The 21,519-nt window shown below is 41.5% G+C and overlaps 1 long non-coding RNA gene across 1 annotated transcript in view; it reads right to left on the bottom strand.

Annotated features, from left to right (window-relative positions):
* LOC309836211 overlaps positions 1-21,519 on the bottom strand; it is a 44,395-nt gene that overhangs the window by 7,960 nt on the left and 14,916 nt on the right. Inside the window, exon 2 of the long non-coding RNA XR_014298128.1 lies at positions 496-560. This is a non-coding gene — a long non-coding RNA (uncharacterized lncRNA). The remainder of the gene's footprint in view (positions 1-495; positions 561-21,519) is intronic.

Genomic DNA, 21,519 nt, shown 5'->3' with positions numbered 1-21,519 from the left:
CGTGGGCCTATAACCTAAGAAGACAGAATCGGAAAGGCACAGGCAGGCAAAACTGCACTGTAGCAGTATTACAACAGCCAAGACATGGAAACAACCAAAAGTCCATCAACAGATGGGTGGACAAAGAAGAACTGCTACATGTAGTGATGGAATATTAGCTCGGGAAAAAATGAAACAATGCCACTTGCAGCACCATAGATGAATCTAGAGGTAATCACGCAACTTGTAGTAAGTGAGAAAGCGAAAGATACCTAACGTATATCACTTATAGGTGTTACTGAAAAATTGATACCAATGAAGATATTTCCACAGAGAAAGGCAATCACAGATTCATTAAACAAACTTACGGTTCCCCAAATCGAAAGGTGTGAGGATTGGTTGGGTACATTACGATAATGGGGTTAACAGAGATATACAAACACAGGTGAAATATATAATCACCAGAGGCCTACAGAATACCAAGAGAAGACTACACAACATTGTGTCATAACCTACCTGGGAAAAGGATCCAAAGAAGACTAGATATATGTATATGTGTGAAAGAGCCACATCTTGCACACCTAGAACAAAACAAACAAACAAACATTGTAATCGAGTTTGCTGCAATAAAAAATAAAAAAAATAAATTGAAAATATGAACAAGAAATAATGAGACATAAACGAAGGAATTTCTCCTGGCACGTTCCATTCTAATTTTCAACCTAGAACAGGACTTCCATTAAGGCTCTGCTGCCCTGGTAACCGGATTTGGTAAAGGAGAAATGCTGCCGCCTTGTAGCTGTTTCACACAACAGCAGCTTTAAACCAAGAGCTAATGGTCACTTAATAAATATCCAAAATATGTGCAGGACTGTAAAGGACACCGGGCCTCAAAAAATTCCTGGGGTCGTAAATCGACCAGAAAATTAAAAAGACGTCAACATATCAAAAAGAAAATGTCAAGAGGCATATTTTGCACACAATTTGTCTTTTCTTTTTATTTTGGTAAAAAAAAATGCATGGAATAATGCTCAATATCAGGAACAAATATAGCCAGGAAAACGCAATCTACAAAAACGTTCACCTTACCACCGTCAGAATCATCACCAGCAAAATCGTCTACAAAACATGAATGCTGAAATGGTTTTAGGAACTGTGTACCCTCTAGCTGCTGCTGGGACGTGAACTGGTAACAGCCAATAGTGAGAAGAGAACAGTGGTGCGTTTAAAGTTAAAAACTGAGCTCATCACTCTGTAATAACCTACATGGGAAAGGAACCAAAGATGAATAGATAGATGCATAGATGTAATGAACCAGATGCTGTACAACTAGAACAAACACAACATTTTTATCAAATTTGCTCTGATAATAAATACATATTAAATTTAAAAAACAAACAAGAGGTAAGGAGATATAAGCTCTTGGGGGTGTGCCCTGACACATTCCACTCTAATTTGTAGCCTACTAACACTATTTCCAGGAAGGGCTCTGCTGCCCCAAAACCCCGAGTTGGAAATGTAGAAATGCTGCCGCCTTGTGGCCGTTTCCCGCAAGAGTGGCTTTAAACCCAGAGCTAATGGTCACTGAACATTCACAAGGACTCAGGGCTGTAAACAACACCTGCCTTCAAAAACTGTCCTGAGGTAGGGAATGGCCAACAAAATTCAAAACAGGAAAATTTTTCAAGAAGATAGTATGAAGATGTAAGTTTTACTCACTGTCTTTTAAAAAAGAGGCAAATGGATGAAAGCTCAACCTCAGGAATTATTACACTCATGCAAATGTAATCTGCAAAAAGCTTTCAACTCACACAGGTCGACTGACCATCAACAAAAAGTCTACAAATAATAAATGTTGAAGTGGTTTTCGAGAACTGTGTACCCTCCAGCTGCCAGTGAGATGGAAAGTGGTAACAGCCAATAATGAGAGCAGAAAGGAGCTGCGTTTAAAAGTAAAAATTGAGCTACCATTCGATGCAGCAGGCCTTCCGCTGGGCCTCACACCCAAGAAGACCAGAATCCAGAAGACAGAGGCTGCAAAAGCTGCACTGCAGCCTTATTCACAATAGCCAAGACATGGAAGCAATCTAAATGTCCAGCAACAGATGAATGGATAAAGAAGAAGCGGTCCATGTACACAATGGAATATTAGCCATGGAAAACAATGAAGCACTGCTCTTTGAGGTACCATAGATGAGCCTGGAGATGATCACAGAACATGAGGTAAGTTGGAAAGCAAAAGACATACATCCTATGATATCACTTATAGGTGTTAACTAACAACTGAAAAAAATGGACATATTTCCACAGAGAAAGACACACACAGACTTAGAAAACATATACGCTTATCTAAAAGGAAAGGTGGTGGCAATGGATAAATTAAGATTAGGTTTACTGTACCTATACAAATACAGATTAATAACATATATCAAAAAGCCCGAGCACACAGCAAGGGAGGTCTACAGAACACTCTGTAATCCTTTACATGGGTAAAGGATCTGTATATGAATAGATATATATGATGTACTAATGAACCAGATTGTGTACACCTAGGACAAACTGTATTCTAATCATTACCCTGATTAAAACAATTAAAACAACAAACAAGAAGTAATGAGACATAAACTTCAGGGGCTTTTTCCTGGCACATTCCATTCTAATTTACACCCTGGGAACACTACTTCCAGAAAGGCTCTGCTGCCCTATTACTCAGATTTGGGAAAGGAGAAAAGCTGCCGCCTTGTGGCCGTTTCCCACAACAGCAGCTTTAAACCCAGTGCTAATGGTCACTAAATATTCACACTCACTGCAGGCCTGTAAATGACACGTGCCCTCAAAAAAAATTCCTGGGGTCGAAAATCGACCACAAAATTCAAAAGAGGGCAACCTTCCAAGAAGACAATTTCAAGAGGTATATTGTACTCACCATTTTTTTTTCTAAATAAAAGAGAAAGGTGTGGGAAAATGCTGAATATTAGGAATTATTAAAGACATGCAAATCCAAATTACAAAAACCTATCAGCTCACACCAGTCAGAATGGCCATGAGCAAACCTTCTAAAAACAATAAATGCCGAAGGGCTTGTGGAAAAATGCGTACCCTCGGTGTTAATTGGGACGTGGTAAGAGCCACTAACGAAAACACAATGCAGGTGCTTTGAAAAGGTAAACACTGAGTTACCAGTCAGTGAATCATACCCACTGCTGGGCCTATCATCTGAGAAAATGAGAATCAAAAGTCACAGGCTGGCAATACTGCACTCCAGCAATATTTACCATAGGCAACACTTGGAAGCAACGAAAATGTCCATCCGCAGAGGAGTGCACAAAGAAGTGGTCCATGTACAGAATGGAACATTACTCCAATAAAATATATAAATTAAATTTCAAAAACAAACAAAGTAAGGAGACATCAGCTTTGGCGGGTTTATCCGGGCACATTCCACTCTAATTTATAACTGAGGAACACCAGTGGCACGAAGGTCTGTTTCCCTTGGTATCAGAGTGGGGAACTTAGAAATGCTGCCACCTTCTGGCCGATACCTGCAACAGCAGCTTTGAAATCTGTGCTAATGGGCACTTCATATGCACAAGTACTGCAGGGCTGCAAATGAAACCTGCCCTTAAAAAGTCTTGATGCAGGTAAAGGCCAAAAAGTTTCAAAATGTGGCACATACTTCAAGAAAACAATTTGAAGAAGTCACCTGCAATAACAGCTTGAAAAATAAAAGGACATGCCTGAAAGCTCAATTTCAAGGGAGTATGAGACACATGCATATCCAACCACAAAGAAGTATCAGCTCACACCACTCAGAATAACCATCAGCAAAAGAAACTACAAACGATCAATGCTGAAGAGGTTTTGGAGAAATGCATACCCTCCATTTGAAGTGGGACGTAACCTGGTAAGAGCCACTAATGGGAACAGAATGGAGGTGCCTTTAAAAGGTAAACCTTGATCTACTATATGATCCAGCAGGCCCACTTCTCGGGCTATATCCTAAGAAGACAGAATTGGAAAGACACAGGCAGGAAAATCTGCACTGTAGAAGTATTGCAATAGCCAAGACATGGACGCAACCAAAACGTCCATCAAGAGATGAGTGGACAAAGAAAAACTGCTACATGTAGAGATGGAATGTTAGCCAAGGAAAAAAATGAAACAATGCCATTTGCAGGACCATAGAGGAATCTAGAGGTAATCAGGCAACTGGTAGTAAGTAAGAGAGTGAAAGACACATATCCTATCATATCATTTATGGGTGTTACCTAAAAATTGATACCAATGAAGATATTTCCAGAGAGAAAGGCAATCACAGATTCATTAAACCAACTTATGGTTCACCAAACGGAAAGGTGTGAGGATTGGATACATTACAATACTGGGGTTAACAGAGATATACAAATATACAAACACGTGAAATATATAATCACCAAAAACCTACGGCATACCAAGAGAAGGCTACTCAACCTTGTGTCATAACCTACATGGGAAAAGGATCTGAAGAAGAATACATATATGTATATGTGTAAAAGAACCACATCTTGCACATCTAGAACAAACCAAACATTGTAATCTAATTTGCTGTGATGATAAAGAATACAAAATTAAAGAAACGAACAAGAAGTAATGAGACATAATCTTAAGGGGCTTTTCCTGGCACATTCCATTCTAATTTACAACCTACCACACAACTTCCATTATGGCTCTGTTGCCCTATTAAGCAGATTTGGTAAGGAGAAGTGCTGCCGCCTTCTGGTCATTTCGCACAACAGCACTAATGGTCACTTAATATTCAAAATAATTGCAGGCCTGTAAATGACACCTGCCATCAAAAAAAATCCTGGGGTCGTAAATCGACCAGAAAATTCAAAAGATGTCAACATTTCAAGAAGACAATGTCAAGAGGCATATTTTACGCACATTTTGTCTTTTTTTTTTAAATGAAAGGGAATTGAAAAGTGCGCAGCATCAGCAATTAATAAAGCCATGCAAATCCAATTACAGAAATGTTCACCTCACAGCCGTCAGAATGTTCTTCAGAAAAAGTCTACAAAGAATAAATGCTGAATGGGGTTTCAGAGAACTGTGTACCCTCTAGCTGCTGGGGGGATGTAAACTGGTAACAGAAAGTAGTGAGAACATAATAGAGGTGCGATTAAGGGTAAAAATTGAGCTACCACGTGATCTGGTAGGTCCTTTGATGCGCCTATCACCTGAGCAGAGCAGAATGGAAAAGACACAGGCTGGCAATCCTTCACTGCAGCAACATGTACCATAGCCAAGACTTGGAAGAAACCAAAATGTCCATCAACAGAAAAATGCACGAAGAGGAAGTGGCCCATGTAAACAATGGAATATTAGCTATGGAAAACAATGAAACAGTGCTGTTTGCACCACCATATAAGGACCTAGAGATAATCACCCAACTTGAAGTAAGAAAGAAACTGAAAGACACATATCCTATGACATCACTTATAGGTGTTACCTAAAAATTGATACTCATGAACTTATTTCCAAGAGAAGGAAAAGCATGGATTAAGAAAAAAAATTATGTTTAACCAAATGGAAAAGTGTAAGGAATGTATGAATTAGGATATGGGTGTTAACAGACATGTACCAATACATATGAAATATATAATCACAAAATACGGATGGAATACCAAGAGATGTCTACTCAACGCTCTATAATAACATACACGGGAAAGGATCCAAAGAGGCATAGACAGATACATTGATCTGATGAACCAGATTCTGTACACCTAGAACAAACAACATTTTAATCAAATTTGCTCTGATAATTAATAAAAATGAAATTTAAAAAAAACAAACAAGAAGGAGATATAATCTCTTGGGGATGTGCCCTGGCACATTCCACTCTAATTTGAAGCCTACTAACACGATTTCCAGGAAGGCTCTGCTGCCAAAAAACCCAGTTAGAAATGTAGAAATTCTGCCACCTTGTGGCCATTTCCCGCAAGAGCGGCTTTAAGCCCACAGCTAATGGTCTCTTAACATTCACAAGGACTCAGGGCTGTAAAGGACACCTGCCCTAAACAATTGTGCAGAGGTAGGGAGTGGACAATAAAATTCAAAACTGACAAATTTTTCAAGAAGATAGTATGAAGAGGTAAGTTTGACTCTTTTTTTTTTTAAAAAAAGGAAAATGTGTAAAAGCTCAACCTCAGGAATTATTAGACTCATGCAAATCTAATCTACAAAAAGATTTCAACTCACACCAATCAACTGACCATCAGCAAAAAGTCTACAAACAATAAATTCTGAAGGGCTTTTAGAGAACTGTGTACCCTCTAGCTGCTGGTGAGATGTAAAGTGGTAACAGCCAATAATGAGAACAGAAAGGAGCTGCGATTAAAAGTAAAAATTGAGGTACCATTCAATCCAGCAGTCACACCACTGGGCCTCTCACCTGAGAAGACCAGAATCGAGAAGACCCGGGCTGCAAAAGCTGCACTGCAGCCTTATTCACAATAGCCAAGACAGTGAAGCAACCAAAATGTCCATCAGCAGATGAATGGATAAAGAAGAAGTGTTCCATGTACACAGTAGAATATTAGCCATGGGAAACAATGAAACACTGCTATTTGAGGCACCATAGATGAGCTTGGAGATAATCACAGAACATGAGGTAAGTCAGAAAGCAAAAGATCTATATCCTATGATATCACTTCTAGGCGTTATCTAATAACTAACACAAATGAACATATTTCCACAGAGAAAGACACTCACAGACTTAGATATTAAGTATGCTTATCTAAAAGGAAAGGTGGGCAGAATGGATAAATTAAGATTAGCGTTAGCATACGTATACAAATACATATTATAAACATATATCAAAAAGACCGACCATATAGCAAGGGAGGTCTATGGAACACTCTGTAATATTTTACCTGAGAAGAGGATCTGAACATGAATAGGCATATATATTGTACAAATGAACCAGATTGTGTACACCTGGACAAACAATATCTAATCATTACCCGGATTAAATAAATTTTAAAAACCAAGAAGAAGTAATGAGACATAAACTTATGGGCATTTCTCCTGGCACATTCCATTCTAACTTACAACCTAGGAACACGACTTCCAGAAAGGCTCTGCTGCCCTAGTACCCAGATTTGGGAATGGAGAAATGCTGCCTCCTTGTGGCCATTTCCCACAACAGCAGCTTTAAACCCAGTGCTAATGGTCACTAAATATTCACCAAACTTGCAGTTCTGTAATGACACCTGCCCTCCAAAAAAATCCTGGGGTCGAATATCAACCAAAAATTCAAAAGAGGGCAACCTTCCAAGAAGAAAATTTCAAGAGATATATTGTACTCACACTTTTTTTTTAACAGAAAAAAAAGGTATGGAAAAATCTTGAATTTTAGGAATTTTTAAAGACATGCAAACCCAAATTACAAAAACCTATCAGGTCACAGCAGTCAGAATGGGCATTAGTAAAAATGCTGCAAACAATAAATGCTGAAGGGATTGTGGACAAATTCGTACCCTTGGTTCTAAGGGGGACGTGGTAAGAGCCACTTATGACACCAGAATGGAGGTGCTTTGAAAATGTAAACACTGAGCTACTAGTCAATCAGTCACACCCACTGCTGGGCCTATCACCTGAGAAAATGAGAATCAACAAGTCACAGGAGGGCTTCCCTGGTGGTGCAGTGGTTGAGAGTCCGCCTGCCGATGCAAGGGAGACGTGTTCGTGCCCCGGTCCGGGAAGATCCCACATGCCACGGAGCGGCTGGGCCCGTGAGCCATGGCCGCTGAGCCTGCGCGTCCGGAGCCTGTGCTCCACAACGGGAGAGGCCACAACAGTGAGAGGCCCGTGTACCGCAAAAAAAAAAAAAAAAAAAAAGTCACAGTCTGGCAATCCTGCACTCCAGCAATATTTAATATAGCCAACACTTGAAAGCAACAAAAATGTCCATCAACAGAGGAATGCATCAAGAAGTGGTCCATATACACAATGGAATATTACTCCAATAAAAATATAAATTAAATTTAAAAAACAAGCAAAATTAAGCAGACATCAGCTTTTCGGGGTTTATCCGGGCACATTCCACTCTAATTTATAACCGAGGAAGACCACTGGCCAGAAGGTCTGTTTCCCTAGTACCAGCATGGGGAATGAAGAAAGGCTGCCGCACTCTGGCTGTTACCTGCAAAAGAAGCTTTAAAGCCTGTGCTAATGGTCACTTCTTGTGAACAAGTACTGCAGGGCTGTAAGTGAAACCTTCCCTCAAAATGTCTTGAGGGATGTAATGGCCAATAAATTTCAAAATGTGACACATATTTTAAGAAAACACTTTGAAGAACTAAGCTGTAATCACAGTTTGAAAAATAAAAAGGACATGCCTTATGAGTCACATGCAAATTCAACCACAAAGATGTATCAGCTCACATTAGTCAGAATATCCATCAGCAAGAAAACTACAAACAATAAATGCTGAAAGTGTTGTGGAGAAATGCATACCCTCAACTTTAAGTGGGATGTAACCTGGAAAGAGCACTAATGAGAACAGAATCGTGGTGCATTTAAAAGGTAAACCCTGAGATACGATATGATACAGGAGGCCCACTCCTGGGCCTATAATATAAGAAGACAGAATTGGAAAGACACAGGCAGGCAAATGTGCACTGCAGCAGTATTATAATAGCCAAGACATGGAGGCAACCAAAAAGTCCACCAAGAGGTGAGTGGACAAAGAAGAACTGGTACACGTACAGATGGAATATTAGCCAAGGACAAAAATAGCACAATGCCATTTGCAGCACCATACATGAGTCGAGGTTATCACGCAACTTGTAGTAAGTGAGAAAGCGAAAGACACATATCCTATGATATCACTTATAGGTGTTACCTAAAAATGGATACCAATGAAGATATTTCCACAGAGAAAGGCAATCACAGATTCATTAAACAAAGTTATGGTTCACCAAATGGAAAGGTGTGACGATTGGATACATTACGATATTGGGGTTAACATAGATATAGAAACACATGTGAAATATATAATCACCGGAGACCTACGGAATACCAAGAGAAGACTACTCAACACTGTGTCACAAGCTACATGAGAAAACGATCTGAAGAAGTATAGATACATGTATATGTGTAAAAGAACCACATCTTGCACACCTAGAACAAACAAAACATTTTAATGAAATTTACTCTGATAAAACATAAAAATTAAATTTAAAAAAGAAGAAGTAATGAGACATAAACTTAAGGAGCTTTTTGCTGGCACATTGCATTCTAATTTACAACCGGAACATGACTTCCATTAAAGCTGTGTCATCACTAATAAAGCAGCTTTATAAGCAATGTTGAAGGTAGCTTAAAAGAAGTCTCACTAATTATTGACAGTAACAAGAAAACAAACAAAAGTAAAAACCTCACTGCAAAAAGTATACATAGAGTAAGGGTAGTAGATCAAACACTTATTAAACTTCTGTAAAGAATAAAAGACAACAGTAGTATGTTTTGTTAAAAAGACAGGGCCCAAATAAATCAGAAATGAAAGGGATGATGTTACAACAGCCACCACAGAAATACAAAGTATCCTAAGATACACACAGGGTAACTGAGGGCTCAGACTGGACGGAGCCCACTCTCCATTCCCCTGTACATGACTTACAGGAGCCTCAGGAACTGAGGAGGGGGTCCCTGAGGAAGGGCACAAGATAGAAGGTGTTAGGCATTAGCATGACTGCATTCATCTTAAACTGCATTCATCTTAGTTCATGCCTGAACTACATTCACACGAGATGATTTTGTCCTGTATGTACATCGGCACCTCTCATCGGAACTGCAGATCTTTGGCTTCACCACCTCTACTGACAGCATTAGCCTGACCTGCTATGGACCGTCTCCTATAGGATTTCTAGAACCACAAAGCATCGAAGCTTCACAGGACCCAGAGTCTGTGCGACTCCACTATGAGTCTCAGAGTCTCAACTGCATTCAGAGACTCAAGAGTCTCAACAGAGACTCCACTCTTGGAGGGCACACACAAAGTAGTGTGCACATCAGGACCCAGGGGAAGGAGCAGTCACCCCGTAGGCGAATGACCATACCTAACTGCTAGTGTTAGACAGTCTCCTGCAGAGGTGGGGAGTGGCTGTGGATCACCATGGGGACAACGACACTGGCAGCAGAAGTTCTGGGAAATACTCCTTGGTGTGAGCCCTCCCACAGTCCGCCATTAGCCCAAGAGTGAGGTAGGCTCCAGTGCTGGGTCGCCTCAGGCCAAACAACCAACAGGGAGGGAACCAAGCCCCATGCATCAGCAGACAAGCGGATTAAACTTTTTATTAAACTTTTATTTAATCCACAGACAAGCAGATTAAAGCTCTGCCCACCAGAGCAACACGCAGCTCTACCCACCACCAGTCCCTCCCATAAGGAAGCTTGCACAAGCCTCTAAGATAGACTCAATCACCGGAGAGCAGACAGCAGAAGCAAGAAGAACTACAATTCTGCAGCCTGTGGAAGGAAAACCACATTCACAGAAAGACAGAGAAAATAAAAAGGCAGAGGACTTTATACCAGATCAAGGAACAAGATAAATCCCCAGAAAAACAACGAAATGAGGTGGAGATAGGTAACCTTCCGGTAAAAGAATTCAGAATAATGATAGTGAAGATGATCCAAGACCTTGGAAAAAGAATGGAGGCAAAGATCGAGAAGATGCAAGAAATGCTTAACAAACACCTAGAGAAATTAAGGAACAAACACCTAGAAGAATTAAAGAACATACAAACAGAGATGAACAATACAATAACTGAAATGAAAAATACACTAAAAGGAATCAGTAGCAGAATAACTGTGGCAGAAGAACGGATAAGTGACCTGGAAGACAGAAAGGTGGAAATCACTGCCATGGAACAGAATAAGGAAAAAGAATGAAAATAAATGAATACACCCTAAGAGACCTCTGGGACAACATTAAACGCAACAGTATTCACATTATAGGGGTCCCAGATGGAGAAGAGCGAGAGAAAGGACCCAAGAAAATATTTGAAGAGATTATAGTCGAAAACTTCCCTAGCATGGGAAAAGAAATAGCCACCAAAGTCCACGGAGCGCAGAGAGTCCCAGGCAGGATAAACTAAAGGAGAAAAATGCTGAGACACACAGTAATCCAACTGACAAAAATTTAAGACAAAGAAAAATTATTGAAAGCAACAAGGGAAAAATGACAACATACAATGGAACTCCCATACGGTTAACAGCTGATTTCTCAGCAGAAAATCTACAGGCCAGAAGGGAGTGGCATGATAAATTTAAAGTGATGAAAGGGAAGAACCTACCACCAAGAGTACTCCACCCAGCAAGGATCTCATTCAGATTTGACGGAGAAATCAAAAGCTTTACAGACAAGCAAAAGCTAAGAGAATTCAGCACCACGAAACCAGCTCTACAACAAATGCTAAAGGAACTTCTCTAAGTGGGAAACACAAGAGAAGAAAAGGACCCACCAAGACAAACCCACAACAATTAAGAAAATAGTAAGAGGAACATACATATCGATAATTACCTTAAACGGTAATTATCATGGATCAAATGCTCCAACCAAAGACACAGGCTCACTGAATGGATACAAAAACAAGACCCATATATAAGCTGTCTACAAGAGACCCATTTCAGACCTAGTGACACATACAGACTGAATGTGAGGGGATGGAAAAATATATTCCATGCAAATGAGAATCAAAAGAAAGCTGGAGTAGCAATACTCATATCAGATAAAATAGACTTTAAAATAACGATTGTTACAAGAGACAAGGAAGGACACTACATAATGATCAAGGGATCAATCCAACAAGATATAACAATTATAAATACATATGTACCCAACACAGGAGCACCTCAATACATAAGGCAACTGCTAACAGCTATAAGAGAGGAACTCGACAGTAACACAATAATAGCGGGGCACTTTAACACCACACTTACACCAATGGAGATCATCCAGACAGAAAATTAATAAGGAAACACGAGCTTTAAATGACACACGAGACCAGATAGATTTAATGGATATTTATAGGACATTCCATCCAAAAACAGCAGATTACATGTTTCTTCTCAATGGCACACAGAATATTCTCCGGGATAGATCACATCTTGGGTCACAAATAAAGCCTCAGTAAATTTAAGAAAACTGACATCATACCAAGCAGCTTTTCCGACCACAATGCTATGAGATTAGAAATCAATTACAGGGAAAAAAACGTAAAAAACTCAAACACATGGAGGCTAAACACTATGTTACTAAATAACCAAGATATCACTGAAGAAATAAAAGAGGAAATCAAAAACTACCTAGAGACAAACGACAACAAAAACATGGTGATCCAAAACCTATGGGATGCAGCGAAAGCAGTTCTAAGAGGGAAGTTTATAGCAATACAAGCCTACCTCAAGAAACAAGAATACTCTCAAATAAACAATCTAAACTTACACCTAAAGGAACTAGAGAAATAAGAACAAAACCCAAAGTTAGTAGAAGGAAAGAAGTCATAAAGATCAGAGCAGAAATAAATGAAAAGCAGTAGCAAAGATCAATAAAATTAAAAGCTGGTTCTTTGAGAAGATAAACAAAAATGATAAACCTTTAGCCAGACTCAAGAAAAAGAGGGAGAGGAGTCAAATCAATAAAATTAGAAATGAAAAAGGAGAAGTTGTATCAGACACCACAGAAATACAAAGCATCCTAAGAGACCTCTACAAGCAACTCTATGCCAATCAAATGGACAACGTGGAAGAAATGGACAAATTCTTAGAAAGGTATAACCTTCAAAGACTGAACCAGGAAGAAATAGAAAATATGTACAGACCAATCACAAGTAATGAAATTGAAACTGTGATTAAAAAATCTTCCAAGAAACAAAAGTCCAGAACCAGATGGCATCAGAGGTGAATTCTATCAAACATTTAGACAAGAGCTTCTCAAACTATTCACAAATTTTCAGGGGAAGGAACACTCCCAAACTCATTCTATGAGGCCACCATCACCCTGATACCAAAACCAGACAAAGATACTACAGAAAAAGAAAATTAGATACCAATATCACTGATGAATATAGATGTAATAATCCTCAACAAAATACCAGGAAACAGAATTGAACAACACATTAAAAGGATCATACGCCATGATCAGGTGGGGTTTATCCCAGGAATGCAAGGATTCTTCAATGTACACAAATCAATCAATGTGATACAACATATTAACAAATTGTAGAATAAAAATATGATCATCCCAATAGATACAGGAAAAGCTTTTCACAAAATTCAACACCCATTTATGGTAAAAAGTCCCCAAAAGTGGGCATAGCGGGAATCTACCTCAACATAATAAAGGTCGTATATGACAAACCCACAGCCACCATCATTCTCAATGGTGAAAAACTAAAAGCATTTCCTCTAAGATCAGGAACAAGACAAGGATGCCCACTCTCACCACTATTATTCAACATAGTTTTGGAAGTCCTAGACACATCAATCAGAGAAGAAAAAGAAATAAAAGGAATACAAATTGGAAAAGAAGAAGTAAAATTGTCACTGTTTGCAAATGACACGATACTACACATAGTGAATCCTAAAGATGCCACCAGAAAACTACTAGAGCTAATCAATGAATTTGGTAAACTTTCAGGATACAAAATTAATGAAGAGAAATCTCTTGCATTCCCCTACACTAACAATGAAAAATCAGAAAGAGAAATTAAGCAAACAATCCCATTAACCATTGCAACAAAAAGAATGAAATACGTAGGAATGAACCTACCTAAGGAGGTAAAAGACCTGCACTCAGAAAACTATAAGACACTGCTGAAAGAAATCAAAGATGATATAAACAGATGGAGGTATAAACCATGTTCTTGGATTAGAAGAATCAATATTGTGAAAATGACTGTACTAGCCAAAGCAATCGACAGATTCAATGCAATCCCTATCAAATTACCAGTGGCATTTTCTACAGAATTAGAACAAAAAAATCTTAAAATTTGTATGGAGACAGAGAAGACCCCGAATAGCCAAAGCAGTCTTGAGGGAAATTAAAAGAGCTGGAGGAATCAGACTTCCTCACTTCAGACTATACAACAAAGCTACAGCAATCAAGACTATATGGTACTGGCACAAAACAGAAATATAGATCAATGGAACAGGATAGAAAACCCAGAGATATACCTACGTACCTATGGCTAACTCATCTATGACAAAGGAGGCAAGGATATACAATGGAGAACAGACAGTCTCTTCAGTAAGTGGTGCTGGGAAAACTGGACAGCTACACGTAAAAGAATGAAATTAGAACACCCCACAACACCATACACAAAAATAAACTCAAAATGGATTCGAGATCTAAATGTAAGATCAGACACTATAAAACTCTTAGAGGAAAACATAGGCAGATCATTCTATGACATAAATCACAGCAAGATCCTTTTTGACCCACCTCCTAGAGAAATGGAAATAAAAACAAAAATAAACAAATGGGACCTAATGAAACTTAAAAGCTTTTGCATAGCAAAGGAAAACATAATAAAGAGGAAAAGACAACCCTCAGAATGGGAGAAAATATTTTCAAATGAAGCAAATGACAAAGGATTAATCTCCAAAATTTACAAGCAGCTCATGTAGCTCAATATCACAAAAACAAACAACCCAATCCAAAAATGGGCAGAAGACCTAAATAGACATTTCTCCAAAGAAGATATACAGATTGCCAACAAACACATGAAAGGATGCTGAATATCACTAATCATCAGAGAAATGCAAATCAAAACTACGGTGAGGTATCACCTCACAGCAGTAAGAATGGCAATCATCAAAAAATCTACAAGCAATAAATGCTGGAGAGGAATTTATTGGAGAAAAGGGAACGCTCTTGCACTGTTGGTGGGAATGTAAATTGATATAGCCTCTCTCTCACTAGGGAGAACAGGATGGAGGTTCCTTAAAAAACTAAAAATAGAAGTACCATACGACCAGCAATCCAACTACTGGGCATCTATCCTGAGAAAACCATAATTCAAAGAGAGTTATGTACAACAATGTTCATTGCAGCTCTATTTACAATAGCCAGGATATGGAAGCAACCTAAGTGTCCATCGACAGATGAATGGATAAAGAAGATCTGGTCCATATATAAAATGGAATATTACTCAGCCATAAAAAGAAACAAAACTGAGTTATTTGTAGTGAGGTGGATGGACTTAGAGTCAGTCCTACACAGTGAAGTAAGTCAGAAAGAGAAAAACAAATACCGTATGCTAACAGAGATATATGGAATCTAAAGGGAAAAAAAAGTTTATGAAGAACCTAGGGGCAGGACAGGATTAAGGACACAGACGTAGATAAAGGAATTGAGGACACGGGGATGGGGAAGTGTAAGCTGGGACGAAGTGAGAGAGTGGCATGGACATATATACATTACCAAATGTAACATCAATAGCTACTGCAAAGCAGCCACATAGCACAGGGAGATCAGCTTGGTGCTCTGTGACCACCTAAAGGAGGGTGAGAGGGAGACGCAAGAGGGAGGGGATATGGTGATATATGTATATGTATAGCTAATTCACTTTGTTATACAGCACAAACTAACACTCCATTTTAAAGCAATTATACTCCAATAAAGGTGTAAAAGGAAAAAGAAAGAAAAAAAAGAAAGCCCAGAGATAAACCTACACACCTATGGTCAACTAATCTATGACAAAGAAGGCAAGACTATACAATGGAGAAAAGACAGTCTCTTCAATCAGTGGTGCTGGGGAAAATGGACAGCTGCATGTAGAAGAATGAAATTAGAACACTCCCTAACACCAGACACAAAAATAAATTCAAAATGGATTACAGACCTTAATGTAAAACCAGACAGTATAAAACTCTTAGAGGAAAACGTAGGAAGAATACTGACATAAATCACAGCAAGATCTTTTTTGATCCACCTCCTAGAGTAATGCAATAAAAAAGAAAACTAAACAAATGGGACCTAATGAAACGTAAAAGCTTTTGCAAAGAAAAGGAAACTACAAACAAGACTAAAAGACAACCCTCAGAATAGGCGAAAATATTTGCAAACGAATCAATGGACAAAGGTTTAATCTCCAATATATATAAACAGCTCATGCAGCTCAATATTAAAAAAACAAACAGCACAATACAAAAATGGGCAGAAGATGTAAACAGACATTTCTTCCAAGAAGACATAGAGATGGCCAAGACACACATGAAAAGCTTTTCAACATGACTAATTATTAGAGAAATGCAAATCAAAACTACAATGAGGTATCACCTCACACCTGTTAGAATGGGCGTCATGAGAAAATCTACAAACAACAAATGCTGGAGAGAGTATGGAGAAAAGGAACCCTCTTCCACTATTGGTGGGAATGTAAATTGATACAGTCACTATGGAGAACAGTATGGAGGTTCCTTAAAAACCTAAAAATAGAATTATCATATGATCCAGCAATCCCATTACTGGGCATATACCCAGAGAAAACCATAAATCAAAAAGACACATTTACCACAATGCTCATTGCAGCACTACTTACAATAGCCAGGTAATGGAAGCAACCTAAATGCCCACAGACAGACGAATGGATAAAGATGTGGTACATAGATAAAATTGAATATTACCCAGCCATATAAAGGAATGAAACTGGGTCATTTGTAGAGACGTCGATGGATCTAGAGACTGTCATACAGAGTGAAGTAAGTCAGAAAGAGAAAAACAAATCTTGTATATTAATGCATATATGTGGAACCTAGCAAAATGGTACAGATGACCCGGTTTTGCAGGGCAGAAACAGAGACACAGATGTAGAGAACAAACATATGGACACCAAGGGGAGAAACCCTTGCGGGTGTGGTGGTGGGATGAGTTGGGAGACTGGGATTGACATGTATACATTTATATGTATAAAATAGATAACCAATAAGAACCTGCTGTATAAAAAAATAAATAAAATTCAAAAATTAAAAAAATAAATAAAAAAACAGAAAGAAAAGTTCTTCCTTTCCCATAGGTGTATTTATATGAATGAATTATTTCCATGCTTATATCTATAAATACAAAAAAGAGGAATAATATCTACCTTGAACCAAAAAAGAAAAAAAACAAAGCCAGAACCCACCAGTTATACAGAGGAAAACCCTATCAGGGCACTTGCTCCAGTGGTAAACAATTCTGAAGTTGGTCAGAGGTGGGGAATCGTCTCCCATGCAGCCAGCAGTCCCCTCCCCCCCACGCAAGGAGCATCCTCATTGCAAAGCTGGGGCACCGTGCCGAGGCATCTGTGAGTAAACGTGAGCTGAGCCCCAAGCCAGCTGCTGCTGAACTGTTCCCACCCTTTCCAGGTAAAACACCTGAATATATACAAGGACTTGAAAGCCTAGAGGAAGGGCCACGGAGCCACACGAGCGACAGCATGCCGGCCGACTTGGTGCCTGCAGGCCAGCCAGGATGGTCCTGGCCCTGGATGCTCTTCTGGAAGATTTCCATTTCCCTGCCTGAGATACCCGTCCTGTCCCGGCCCCCACTGCTTTTTTCCTTCCTCACCTCTGCCCAGGGAGAAATTCCAGCAGCAGGTATGGGTGACACATCCTCTTCTTTAGCAGGTGGCAGCCTGGCAACTGCTGCAGAAAGTCCAGCAGAGCCCCACTCACACTGGGCCACCCACAAAGCCGTGGCCTCTCACTCCCTCCCACCAGCCCAGCCCCGACACTGCTGACAGGGCAGAGAAAATGGCGTCAGGCACAGCTGCAGGGGCTCTTGCTGCCTGGAGCGGTGTTTATATTGATCTCAACCCAGGCACACCTGGGGAGGGCTGGCCTGCACGGTAAGGCTGCCCAGGTCAGCCAATCATCACCCCTCAGGGGCTCACAGTTGCAGAAAATGGAACTTGCTGAACCGGCCAGGTCCAAGGAACAGGTGTGGGCTCCTGAGAGTCAGGATAGACAAGGGGCTGCAGCTCTGGCTTGTTTTCTAATCATTTTATCTGGCCCATGAGTGGGAGACAACTTCAAGAAAACCCTCTCCTAATGAGAGGAACCCAGGAGTCAGGGAGAGGAGGGGTGGGTGGTGGGTGGAGACAGAGGCCTGGTGCGCCGGGTGCAGTGGAAGTCTCTGGAAGACCAGGTGGAGGGAGGCCACACAGAGTGATGCCCAGGGTCACAGACCTGTCGCAGCTGCTGTTTGTTAGCTCAAGTCCTGCTCTGAGGTGCTCTGTGTCAGCTCTGAGCGACAGGTGAGCTGCGGGTGCTCGTCAATGAGGGCTATGTACACGGTTCCTGTGTGCCCAGCCCTGCCGGGGTACCTGCCCAGGGGAGCTCCGTATCCTGGGAGAGGCCTGACCACGAGAGCCCCGTGGGCTGCTGGGTAGCTGCACAGGTGAGCTCCATAACCTGGGAGGGGCCTGACCACGAGAGCCCCATGGGCTGCCGGGGACCTGCCCAGGTGAGCTCCATATCCTGGGAGGGGCGTGACCTGGAGAGCCCCGGTGGCTGCTGGGTACCTGCCCAGGTGAGTTCCATATCCTGGGAGGGGACTGACCACGAGAGCCCCGTGGGCTGCTGGGGACCCCGTAATGGATGTCAGGACAGTCAGTGAAGCTAACGAGGATATACATTCAGTAGTTCCTAATTCCTACTCCCTGCTGGTCTGCTACCATCCAGCAGGACATGGTATTCTGTATTAGACTTCAATGATGCCTTCTTCTGTATTCCATTAGTCCCAGAGTCACAAGAAGTTTTGGCTTGTGAGTGGCAGGACTCAACATACAACTAAAACAATACTGTTGGGCCGTCCTGCCCCAAGGGTTCAAAAATTCCCACACCATCTTTGGGGAAATGTTAGCTAAAGACCTAAAAGTTCTACCTCTGGAAAAGGGAACCCTCCTTCCATATGCAGACGACATTCTGATCGCCAGCCCTACTAAGGAGGCCTCTGAACTACCTAGCCAATAAAGGATAGAAGGTGTCCAAGAAAAAGGCTCAAATATCACAGACTAAGGTGACCTGCCTGGGCTTCATTCTCACAGAAGGTCGGAGAAGCCCATCCCAGGAAAGGGAAGAAGCCATTTGCAGCCTTACCCCTTCTAAAACTAGAAGACAGCTTAGGGGTTCCTGGGGAGGCCAGGGTTTGCTGCTTCTGGATACCTAACTACAGTCTAATAGCTGGGCCTCTATATGAAACACTGAAAGGAAAAGATGATGATCCTTTTATATAGAATCCAGAAGTGGCCTTTCAAGAATGGAAAGAGCAGTCAATGCAGACCCTTGCCCTGGACCTCCCTAATTTAGCTAAACCCTTTGACCTTTACATTCCCGGTCAAAGGTGAATCGCCCTTGGAGTATTAGTGCAAAAACTGGGACCACTTGAAATGGAACAACGCAAGAATGCCCTCCTGGTAGGATAAACTACGGTCACCAAGGGCTTGGCCAGCCGCCCCATCCGGCCAGGATACTGGGGGTATCTAAAAACCTGGAAATCAGCAGCCCGCAAGGCCAGCTGCCTCCTAAGGGAAAAGGACCCCACGTGGTGATCCTAACCACCTACAATGCCCTGAAGTTGCAGGTGTCGCTCCACGGGCACACCGACCTCGAGTGAGGAGGCCCTCCAACTCCAACCTTCAGAGAGACAACTGGGGGCAACGGGCCCCCATGATGAATCGTGTGACCATCACTTGACCTGGAGCTTCTCTCAGAAAACAACAAGAGTGTGTCCCAAAAGAGCAGACTACTGCTTGCAGGACTTACTGCACCCAGAGGGGACCTAATAAGCTTGGCGGGGGAACCGTATATCACGCTGTCACCATAGAAAAGCCTACAGACACCGCGGTGATGGCGGCCAATAAGACCGGCTGGACTCCTGGCTACTTCAAAAGGCCGCTGACTCAGTGGCCGTCATGGTCCTGGATTACCACCGACCCTGGACTCTCTGGGAGTTGAGCCGGCAGGGCTCTGACACCTGGTGCTGTTTGTACATTAATTCAGAGGCTTAACTGAAGAAAGCGCAGACTACCGGACAGAGCATCTAGGCTGGCAGAAACCGTCAGCCTAAAGTGGCCGAACAAATGTTGGGCGGAGTAAAACCGGCCCCCCAAGCGTCTCTGCTCATCTCTTTCCTGGACCCTTAAAGGTCATTAGAATCTATAACACTTCCAATGCTGGTGCTCAGGCGGACGAGCAGGGAGGCAGGAGGCCTGGGGACAATCAACCTCACCTGGAGGCTGCTGGGGAGAAGTTCTGCCCCTCCCCCCCGGGTATGAGGACTCCCAACTCAGCACTCAGCAGTTACAGAAGAGGGGTCTGCACCCGCAGCACCCCAAGAATGAGGAACGGGACAAAAGGCAGAGGAGGGGTTTGTCACCGGCAAAGCCCATTAAAAATCCCTGGGAGATAAAAATAGAATCTGGGCAATAAAATAAAGTCTAACCTTTTTTTCCTTTGTGCTTTGTCTAATTTCACGTGCTCCTAGGGTCCCGCATGCAGAGGTCCCACACCCGGCACTTCAGACCCGATTTCCTAGTGCAGAATGGCTGGGTCGACACCTCAGCTCACGGGGCCCCATGCGGACTCCGCAACATAGAGCCTGAGCTGCAGCCAACCCGGCCCTGGAGAGCTCCGCCCCCTCCCTCCCGCGGACGCTGATGGGATCCCTACACAGCAGCCCGGCCCACAGCCCGCGGGGGAGCGCTCACTCTCACCTCTCCATTCTCTGATCAAAATATAAAGTTTCCTTTGCTTCTGAACCAAACTCAGTCTCGATCTGTTGGCTCCAATGACACTGGGCAGGGTGACCCTTGTTGGGGCCCACTCTGGAGGATCAGTAACCGAAATTGAGAACATTGTAACTTCAGTGAACAGATGTGTGAGCCAAACTGTAATTAACATAGAGCAGTGCATAAGGCTCGGGTAAAATAAGATGTTTCTAACACTTCCATTGGATATTTCCATCACTTTATTATAAGCAAGTTCAGTGAAGATGTTTGTCCTATTTGTCAGGTCAACATTAGAGAAATGAAGTGATTTCTTTCCAAGGATGTGCATCTAATAATCTTGGCTGAAGCTTCAATATTGTTTTGGATGCTTTTTCATTGAAAGTGCTACCTCTCTTTCAGCTCCCCCATTTCTGAGAAGTATAAAATCTTATAACTTATTATTACCAAAGGGGAAAGGTGGGAGGAGGGATAAATTAACAGTTTGGAATTAACACATACACACTGCTATGTATAAAATAGATCATCAACAAGGAACTACTGTATAGCACAGGGAACTACACTCAATATTTTGCAATAACCTATAAGGGAAAATAATCTGAAAAAGAATAGACATTTTTATCGACATCATCTATCAACGACAGATAAAATGTAACCTAAGGGAAGCCGATGGTGAGCTCTTCTGACCCTGAAGACATCAATCATCTAAAGTTCGGACTCTGCCTACTTCCCAAGGCCCTTAATGAACATACGTGTAGCCGTAGCTTAAAAATTCCCCAGTTTGGGG

This window comes from Grampus griseus, assembly GCF_964374135.1.
Source record: "Grampus griseus genome assembly, chromosome: 1".
NCBI classification, from domain to species: domain Eukaryota; kingdom Metazoa; phylum Chordata; class Mammalia; order Artiodactyla; family Delphinidae; genus Grampus; species Grampus griseus.
This window is presented reverse-complemented; position numbering and strand designations above follow the sequence as displayed.